Here is a 9,847-nt window from a genome sequence, read left to right as displayed (position 1 = left end):
TTACGACTTTCTTGAACATTTAAGGTTCCATGTTCCTTTTCACATACACACCATAGCACTCATTTTTGTAAGCTCTCGCTCTAAATTTTAGAAATCATGATCATTTAGAAAACCCAGGGCTTTTAATATCTTTGCATGCACAAATAAACAGTAAAACAAGATTGTAAGAGGCATGCCAAGTCTATATAAGAAATTAAACTCTTTTTTAAAAACAATTCTCAAATTGCCTTTTTTAACACCTGCCTTCCTACAAATAATATTCCAATTACCAATGAGTCATATCTCTTAATTAAAGCTTGTCCAAGGGGGTCTTTATCCTACAGCAGTGTATTAGCGGTTAGTTTACATTTGTGCTTAATACGTGATAGTATTCTTTTTCTTTAATCTTGCTCCAAAAAGTAGACTTTGCACAAATTCAAATTAACCCTTTTCCTAAATACTTTGCCTAATTTGGCAAAATTTATTCTTATAAAAGGCAACTCTGAATATCGTGGATTCCCCCAACTGAGCTTTTAACAAAACAGAGAGGACCAAAATGGCGTTACGGTGGGGGTCTAAGAAAAACAAGGTAACTGTTTTGAGGCATAAAGGTTTTAATTATTCTTCTAAGGAAGACTACTCATGGCTGAAGAAATGCAATTTGTTTTTTCAGCTAGGTATGGGCCAGAGTATTAGGAATTAGGCAGAAAGAGAGAGAAGAATTTAGAATTACTACTTCAGTGACAGTGTCAACTGACTGTAACAAATCTATTTCACATTTGACAAATGCCCAAAATGTTACTCAGTGGTCACCAGCCACACAAGTTTTCCTTTCCCTTCCCTTTTCTTCCCCTGATTTACGCCCTCTTCCCCTCCCCTCCATCTTCCTTCCTTTGCCATATTGAGTGCTCCCCCAGCAAACTCTCCTTGGCTTGAATAATCCTGCTGCTTTCTGAATTACGTCCTAATTCTGTGTTGTGGTCTCTGATTGGAATGAATTTAGCCCCAAGATACAGTTTACGGCCATTTTCATTCCCTCCCAGGATCCTCACTCATTTTCCCACAGACCATAACATAGGTCCCACCATTCCAATTCAGGAAGGGCAGGGTCACACCATTAATTCAGAAAGCTTTGTGCTTTCTCAGCTGTTGCTACCTTTTATAAATCACATGTAATCACGTCTCTGAACATACACTCAGACTCATTGTTAACTGGCTATGATAGAATTCATCTCACTGCCCTGTCTTCTGACAAAAGTGACCAAGAAATGAATAGCCTTTTACCGAGTACCATCTACATGAGGAGTTCACATTAAGAGCTACAAGGAGATAGAGAAGAAAGCACAGCAAGGGGTTCTGTCTTTACAGGTGCTGATGACCAAATAGAAGAGAATGGGTGTATATGAGGGAATGGTGGGAGGCCTCTGCTCTGCTTTATACTTGGATCTCATCTCTTTAACTCCCACCGTGCTTAACATCGTGCCTGGTGTATTTTCACCACTCAATAAAGGGATGTTAAATACATTAAAGGAATGAATCAGTATGGGCACTAATTCGGCATTAAGCCACACATACCCCCGGACAGAGCTCGTTCAAGGACAGCTAATGCAGTGCTCACAAAGAGGGCGAAACGTGATGGTTCACTGACCATCAGCCCAGCAGTGGGCCTTACCCTTTGATGCGGTCATTTACTCTTTTAGAAGATGACAAAGCCTGCGAACCACTCACACCAGAAAAAATACACGAATGCATATGTAGGCTAACTTTTGAGTGCACTTTCCTCTTCCTGCGGACTCCCTAAGTGGCCATAGTCCTCTGGTTCAGAATCCTTTCTCTACTACGGGCTTCGTATATGCGTCAGGCCGTGTGTGCAGCATATACTGGGTGCTGTTAAGAGTGCAGAAGAAAAGTATCTGGACTTGGTAATTCAGAGCAGGCTTCCTGGAGGGGTGAAGGCTAAGGCTGAAACCTAACAGATGAGTGGGGTAATAATACTACTAATAATCAGTCCATGACCCCTTTCAGAGAGACCCTTCCTGTCCACCCTGTTGAAAGTAATGCCCTATTTTCTGTATTAGTCTTTGTCCATTTCCGTAGCACTTATCACAATCTGTAATTGTGTTGTTTTATTCACATATTTATTATGAACCTCTCTGCCCCCACTAGAATATGAGTGCCAGGAAGGTAAGTGAATTTGGTCTGTTGTGTTCATGGCTGTATCCCCTGGTACCTGCAGCAGCGCTGGCGAACATTCTCGATTCTCAGTTACTTGCTGAATGAAGGAGGGCTTCCTAAGCAGATGGAGTAGCTTGAACTAAAGCACAGAGGCATGAGAGACTATGTGAAGACACTGAGCCATTCAGTGTACCTAGAGGATGAAGATCAGAATGAGAGTGATGGCAGATGAAGAGCAAGAGGAAAGGAGGGCACTGGTCATGGGGGACCTAGGAAGGGCAGTTGAACTCTGAAGTTCCACTCTAGAGGGCAAATCCATATAGTCATTCATGGGGACAAGATCTTAACTTCTAAAAGAAAGAACTGGGGGTGGGAACAAATCAGGATAAAGGAAGCCTGGTAGAGTCTTAAGTAGGATGTTCTGTCATAAGAAACCTACAGCTGCCTTTTGCCTGTGACCCTGGTTAACTATGGGCTGGTGTTTTGGGCTTAAGCTCTGTTACTGATGAGGATGAGGATGATGATGATGCTAAAAGTAATCATTGAGCCAGGCCTTGTGCCAAGCTGCGTGCATAGATTTTGTCCTTTCCTCCTCACAACTGTCTTCTGAAGGAGATAATGCTATATTGTCATCCCATGATACAGACAAGGACATTGAGACTCAGGTGAAGCCACTTCTTCAATTTGAAACTAGGCAATCTGAGTCCAGCGTCCAACTCTGACTGGGAACCTCTACTGCTTCACGTGTACTAGATGTCTGTGTCTGTCCTCAGGCTCTGCCTCTGGTCTTGGATGGACTCAGAGCCACACCACTGGGCTTCTTGTCCTTAATGTCCGTTCTTAGTGCCTTAAGACTGCCTCAGAGGCCTCTTTGGCCAACTCCTGCTCTGGTCTGTGATTAAAAAAACATCACATAAAGAATAATCAAATCCCTGATGGCATTCAACACTGGGTCCTTCAGAGGTAGTTTGAGTGGATTAGAAATTATGTGGGCCAAATCTTGCTTTCAAATCAGTATTGATGTGGTCACTTTAAGTGATGTGTTGACAGAGACAATATCTTTGATTGGCTTGATCTAGAGGACTTTTCTGTTCAAGCAGATACCATCCTATGTCAGGGAAAGCAGGAACCGTGAAGGTTAGGAAAATGTTTTATGAATCAGCCTGTTGCAGTGAATGTGTAAGGAAGTAATTATGATAACCACCGTTAACACTTCTGGGTTGCTTACTACTTGCCATGCAGTTTTTATAGCATTTTTCACGTGTTAGCTTATTTAATCCATATAAGTTTATGAGGTAAGTGCCATTATCTTCATTTTACAGATGAGGAAACAGAATTACAAAGGAACAGTTATTTAAATGGCTCAAACTAAAAAGCTAGTAAGTTACCCCTTCATATTTAGCTAGAGTATGAATCCACGCAAGTCCGGCTCCAAAGCTTTTTCTCTTAACTATAGACAGGTTGTTCTTTGCACGGTGGTTTCATCATGTTGTGCATTTAAATTAAGAAACATGTCCTAGGTGCCTGTGATGTACATAGCATACTGCTAACGCCTGAATTAGGATGCCTTCACATAGTGCAAGAGATGATGGAGGCTTAAACTAGGGTCCTGGAAATGGGAATTGAGGCCAGGGACAAATGACATTTTGGAGATAGAATTTGAATTTAGTGACTCTTTGGGCTGCCTGTGGGTGGGAACATGTTTGGAGACTGGCTGAGTGAGGGTGGAATGAAAAATGACATGGAAATTGTTGGCATGTGTGACTAGGAACGTTCCAGTCAAGTGAACTGAGATGACTAGTGGCTATTGGGAAATCATGTCTGAAGCTCAGGAAAAGGATGAAGACCAGAAGCATGAGACGGAATGAGCTCACTTTAGATGGGGAGGGCAGAGCGAGAAGATGAAAGTCAAGGAGAGAACGCTGAGAAACCACTACACTGAGGGAGTGGGCAAAGTAGGAGGAGTCAGGGGAGGAGACTGAGAAGGAGTGAGGGGTAGCCGGGGATTTAAGGGGAGAACCAAAAGAAGGGTGAATTGTGTAAGTCCTGGGAGAAGTAAATGATGGACACTGCTAGATGCCCTAACATGGTCATTGGGATGAAAATCGAGAGGAGGCCTTGGGGTCCACAATTACAGATCATGGTGCGGTTGGCAGCCAGACTGCAGGGGTAGAGAAGTGAGTAGATAGTGACAAGGAGGCAGATATCTTAGACTAGTCTTTCAGCAATTCGGCAGGAAGCAGGAGGGAGGGTATAGCTCAGTGGTAGAGTGCATGCCTGGCACGCATGAGGTCCTGGGTTCAATCCTCAGTACCTCCATTAAAGATAAATATATAAAAACCTAATCATCCCCCCTCCCAAAATTAAAGAATTTGGCAGGAAGGGCATGAAAGAAAAATGACAGCTCACAGGGCATGTAGGTTTGTTTATTTTAGGGAAGAACTTGAGTGAGGTGGTGTCTGGGTCAGAGGGTGTAAGCTCTGGGAGAACGCAGAAAAAAAGTGATCGGGGTGCAAAGAGCAACTTTTAGAGCGATGATGAGAGATCAGGTTTCTGATCTCACAAAGCAAGATTTGGCTTTATAGCAGAGAAGAACTACATTTACCCTAGGGAGAGATGAATCATCAATTAAAGGGGATTTCATGTACATTGGATATAAATTGTTTCTTAGTGAGGTAGGATGCAAAAATCGTGAGTAAGGAAACTCAGAACGCTTTAGGCAGTTTGAGAATGGGTCGAGGGAGGACTTTTTTTTTTTTTTTGGTTACCCTTAATCTTTATTTTCTTTTTTTTTTTTTTTTAGTTCTTTAGATTTTTTATTGATTCATAATCATTTTACAGTGTTGTGTCAAATTCCAGTGGGGGGACATTTGAGAAGAGGAAATGGAAATGGCTGAGTGCGACATGGCAGTATTTTAGGCAGTGATACCCCCTCAGAATATATTTTTATTCCAGGAGACAATGAGAAAAATGTTTCTAAGGCCGGATAGGTTAAAAAATTCATCATATAGACCTTTCATATTGTATGTGAGGATATTAGAGACTCAGGATTTCTGTAATAGAGAAATGACCTGTGTTTGTTTATCCTGCATTTCCCAACTTATTTGTCCATCATCAGTTCTGCATGTAGGAGTTTCTACGATTCCCTATCATTAGGGTTCCAAGGAACACACTCTAGGGAGTCCTGATCAAGGAGGTTGGCTTGAGCCAAGTCACCTGGTGGAGTCACACCAAGAACCCGAGTGCTGTTTCATAAAACACATGTGCTTCAGAGGTACTTCATGCCCCGGCATGACTTCTGCCACCCATGCTTGGTGACCTCGAAGCTTGCACAGTGAAAATGGAGAGTTGTGTTTGTCCAAGCTTGGATTTGGGAGGGCCAAATACAGCAGAAGGCAGAGGAAGTGAAATTCTCGGAGCTGGAGTGGGAGTGCTGTGTGAATGTCGTTGGTGGGGAAGGCGGGGGGGCATGTCGGCTGCATGAAGTAAAACAGCAAAATAACCGGGCAAGGCTGGAGAAGTTGAGGGCCTTGTTGTCTTCATGACGTCAAAGGATATTTCTAGTGGGGGAGAGGGAAGGGGAGACGGGAAAAGGAGGAGGTGATGGGGAGAAGTTTTTTTTTTTAACAAACTGTGTAATAAACTATCAAATGCTGCTGAGAGATTGAGCTGGATGAGCTGGGGAAGAGGCGGATGCATTTGGCAATTAGGAGATCGTTAGTTACCTCTGAGTGAACAGTGTAAGTATAGTGCTAAGACTTAATTAGGGCGTGTGTGGTAAAAGCGGTGTGCGAGACGAAATCTGCTCATCAATTTTTGTCAGTAAAAGAAATGAGAAATGGGGAATTGAGAAGAAGGTGGTGTCCAAATAAGGTTTTTTTTTTAAATCATTGTTGTTTGTAAATGTGAAGAACAGGTGGGCCTGGGGGCTTGAGGGGAGCAGGGCGTAAGCTAGGAGGGTTGGGACAGGCAGTGAGTAAGTGACCAGAAGCATGGAGAGCCCAGTTGAGGAACGTGACCGTGCGGGGGATGAGAAGGGGAAGGTGTCCTTGGATTACAGTGTGAGCTTCACAGGAGTGGGAGTTGAAGGAAGGTGGTATCACCATGGAAGGCAGATAGCCAAGATGAGTGAGGAGCTGGTAGAACGACTCTCTTGGCCCTGCGAGGAAGGGGACGAGCCTCTTCAAGTGGTCCTGAGAGAAGCATAGATCTCAGAGGGGGAAGCCCGCAGGCGGCAGGGGAACACTGGAGGAAAGGCAGACAATACAGTAAATGCTATTGACAGTAGAATGAGACTCCTGAGGGCACAATACAGGGAACCAGAGGGACTACAGAAAGCAGACGATTGTGCCACAAAAGGGGACAAATCGATTCAGTGAGCAAGAGTGATGGTGAGTGGTGGGGATGAAGGACACAAGGTCCCAAGGCTTCACACTGGAACCCAGTTGCGGGGTGGGTGGTTCTTGCCCTGGGAGGACAGGGACGGGCGTAGTTGGCAAAAGCTAGCTAGACTTGTCACGAGAGCTTGGTGTGCTGGAGTTCCGAGCTGCATCAGTGTGGCTTTGTGGGGCTCCTGCCCGCTGACGACAGGACAGCCTTTTTGAGTTGTGACACCCCACATCGAAGACCTTTATTCAAGGCGAAGCACAGCGTGTCCTCCCAATCCTCTCTCTGGTGATGGACACATTCCCTATTCCTGAGGATTTGCAGTGCCTTCCGATGCCTTTGTATAAACATAAATAAAAGAGTATTTTAAAAGAAGTATGGAGGAGTCACAGGAGTGAGGGAAGAGTCCAATCTCATTTTGTAAGGTTTCCTTCGGAGCTAGGTTTGAAAACTTGTGACAGCACGCATCTTTCGTGGTGCGGTGGCCTAACCACTGGTGAACCGTTTCCTGTTCCCCAGGGCTGCTTAGAGTGACCAGCCCAGCTCCAGATCTGGGCCCGGCTCCACTCTCAGTTTTTCCCTTCCTTGATTCTGACACCCGAGTCTGTGCCTTCAAGGCCTTACTCTCTTCTTCCCAGGCTGTTCCCCTGGTAACTATTAAGTGAATCAGTGCTAAGGTAGTTAAATCTAACCAGAAGTTAATGCCTTCGTATTCCTGGGGTGTTTTTCCATTTCACTTGAGTGCCTTACCCCAAAGGGAAAAAAAAAAAAACCCCACCAAACTGTAATGATGGGAATTGAAAGCTCTAGAGTAGGGCAAGGCAGGAAAGGAAGGGCTTCCTGGACTTCAAATTAAACCAGAAAGACATTCAACTGCTACTGGTTTCCCTGAGGTGCAAGTTGGATGCTGTTCCTCAGAGCTCTGGGGATTAGCCATGGTTCCCTGTGGCCTAGAAGTAATGACACCCCCAATTTTTTTGGTCCAATAGTTTGCAACTTCTTGAATTTTCACTCTCTGGCCCATCTATTTAGGCCTTTGTGAATTGTGTGCTTGTTTTTTTTTTTCCTTCTCCACAGAAACTTTATACTCCAGCCTCCTTGAGGCATAACTATGCAAAATCTTGCAAAGAGCCTTAGAAAGTTACTTCTGCTGAAAATCGATGAAAAGAAGCTTTGACAATAGACCCATTAAGTGGTTTTAACTCTGCATGAAAAACTGTGCAGCCAGATAAATCTAATTCTTGAACAGGCTGAAAGCTGAGTTTTCCATCAGTTTTCCTTCCTCCAGCCAAAGAACTCCAGGTGCTCCCTATGGAATGAGAATGTCAAGGAGGCTTTTGGATATGCGCCTTCGAGGAAGTAGGGACCCTGTCAGAGGTCTTGCTGGTTTCATGCAGTGTCTGGGGCCCTTGCCAGCAGCCACAGGCCTGAGTGAGTGCTCGCCAGCACAGAGCCTAAAGTGGCACAAAGCCTAATTCAGGGTCGGCACTCAGCAGAATGGAGACATTTCCCTCTCTCTTCAGAATATCCACTTAGTATCTGTTCTTTGGTGTCTGCTGTCGGTGTTTCCGTGTAAGACTTATCTGTTTAGAATGGTAAAATTGTAGGAGAATCTTTTCCACCTGTGAATTTTCCAGGCCAATGTCTTCCTCATCCAACTAGCAACCAGTTGATTTGACCATCTGTTTCACTCTCCACTTTCAGGCACCTGATACATAGAGACATTGACAACTACACCAGCCTTTCTTCTTCCTTAAGACATTGAGTGCCTTGAGGCAACCCTCAGATAGCACCGGGACCTCTAACCATGTCCCTTGTTATGGACCTGTTGTCTCGCACAATGTTCTGTCCTATCCAAGGACCCACCTGCCAGCAGCTGTCACACTGGCAGTCAGTCTGGCTGATCAGTCTCTGCTACGGGTCCTTATACCCGATAATTGCCAAAGTGTGGCTTCTGTGCTTTCCTCAGGCATAATAGCATGTCAAGAGGAAATTATTAGGGCCACAAAACCTTATTCCAAGTGTTGGCTGTCTATAGTATGAATTTCAGACATCTATTTTTTAAATAAATATTTAATCCATACCTAGTCTGAGTCATACATTGCATTAGGAACAATGGATATGACAAGAAAATGTGGTTCCACCCTAGGGGCTTAATTAAAGTATAGAATGAGAGATAGCCATGTGAATTAATTCCAGTGTTGTATTTAAGTGATAACGAGAAAGGTATTTTAAATTCACCCTTTCGACACACATTTATTGACTGCCTTCTTTGTGTCAAGTACTGTACTGGATGCCAGAGAAACAGCAATGCGTAAAGAAGACAGCCTCTGTCTCCACTGAGCTTCCATTCCTTTGTGTGTACGAGGCAATGTAGTTCAACACGATGAAATGACTTAACTGGGAAGGCCGGGCAGGTCTACACTGTGGTCATGAGTTTTGAGCTAGCTCTGGGAGCGCGAGTAGAAATTCATGAAGTCTGGGAGATGAAACAACATATTCTAGGCAGAAGGGATAGTACGTATAAAGATGCAGAAGCATGAAAGATGGACATAATGGTGTCCTTGCAAAATGCTGAATAGTTTGGGGTGTCTGGAGTGCTGACAAAATATAGGGGAGCATCATGGCAATGAGGCTGGAAAGACAGCTGAGGCCAGATGGTGAAGGAGAGCAGCTATATAACAACATGGTTCTGGATCAGATGGAACAGGTTCAAACTTGGGCACTGCTACTCCCTAGCTACGTGACGTTGGGCAAGTTATCAGTCTGTATCTTGGATGAGGACCTATGCAATGGGAATACTAATTGGAACAACTTATGGGATTGTAGTGAGGGTTAATTTGTTAAGTAAAGTCTAATGTTTGCCATGTGCCTAGCATAAGGCCTGAGACATAGTAAGTCTTCAATAAGTTGTAACTGTTGTTCTTCTGTAAAGATACTGAATTATATATGTAGTCAGTGGGGGTCTATTGAAGTTGGATTCTTGAGAAGGTGAAGGACTTGATCAGAAACATATTTTAGAAAGACTGCTCTGGCTAGAATGAGGAGGAGAGGTATTAGGGGTTAGAAACTAGAGGGAGAGGCCACAGTTAGGAGACTAGTACAACAACTGAGGAAAGCGATAACAAGGGCCTGGACAAAAGTGGAGCTGCGTGACAAAGGCTCTCTCCTTGACCAAACTTGAATGAGGCTCCTCTGAGCCCTATTCACGCTAGGCCTCGATCTGGGACTTCCATGTCCATCCTTGCTAAGTCCAGTTTTAGTGAGAATCCTAAGTCGGTTTCAAGATAGCCCCTCACCCTTGATA

The 9,847-nt window shown here is 44.1% G+C and overlaps 1 non-coding gene across 1 annotated transcript; it reads left to right on the top strand.

Annotated features, from left to right (window-relative positions):
- Positions 1-4,400: 4,400 nt before the first annotated feature.
- On the top strand, positions 4,401-4,473 carry TRNAA-GGC (transfer RNA alanine (anticodon GGC)). Its single transcript has one exon. It is a non-coding gene; the product is annotated as a tRNA-Ala (tRNA).
- Positions 4,474-9,847: the final 5,374 nt, after the last annotated feature.

The sequence above is a fragment of the Vicugna pacos genome, chromosome X (genome assembly GCF_048564905.1).
Source record: "Vicugna pacos chromosome X, VicPac4, whole genome shotgun sequence".
Taxonomy (NCBI): domain Eukaryota; kingdom Metazoa; phylum Chordata; class Mammalia; order Artiodactyla; family Camelidae; genus Vicugna; species Vicugna pacos.
The sequence above is the reverse complement of the archived record's forward strand: the minus strand, read 5'-3'. Positions and strand labels throughout refer to the sequence as shown.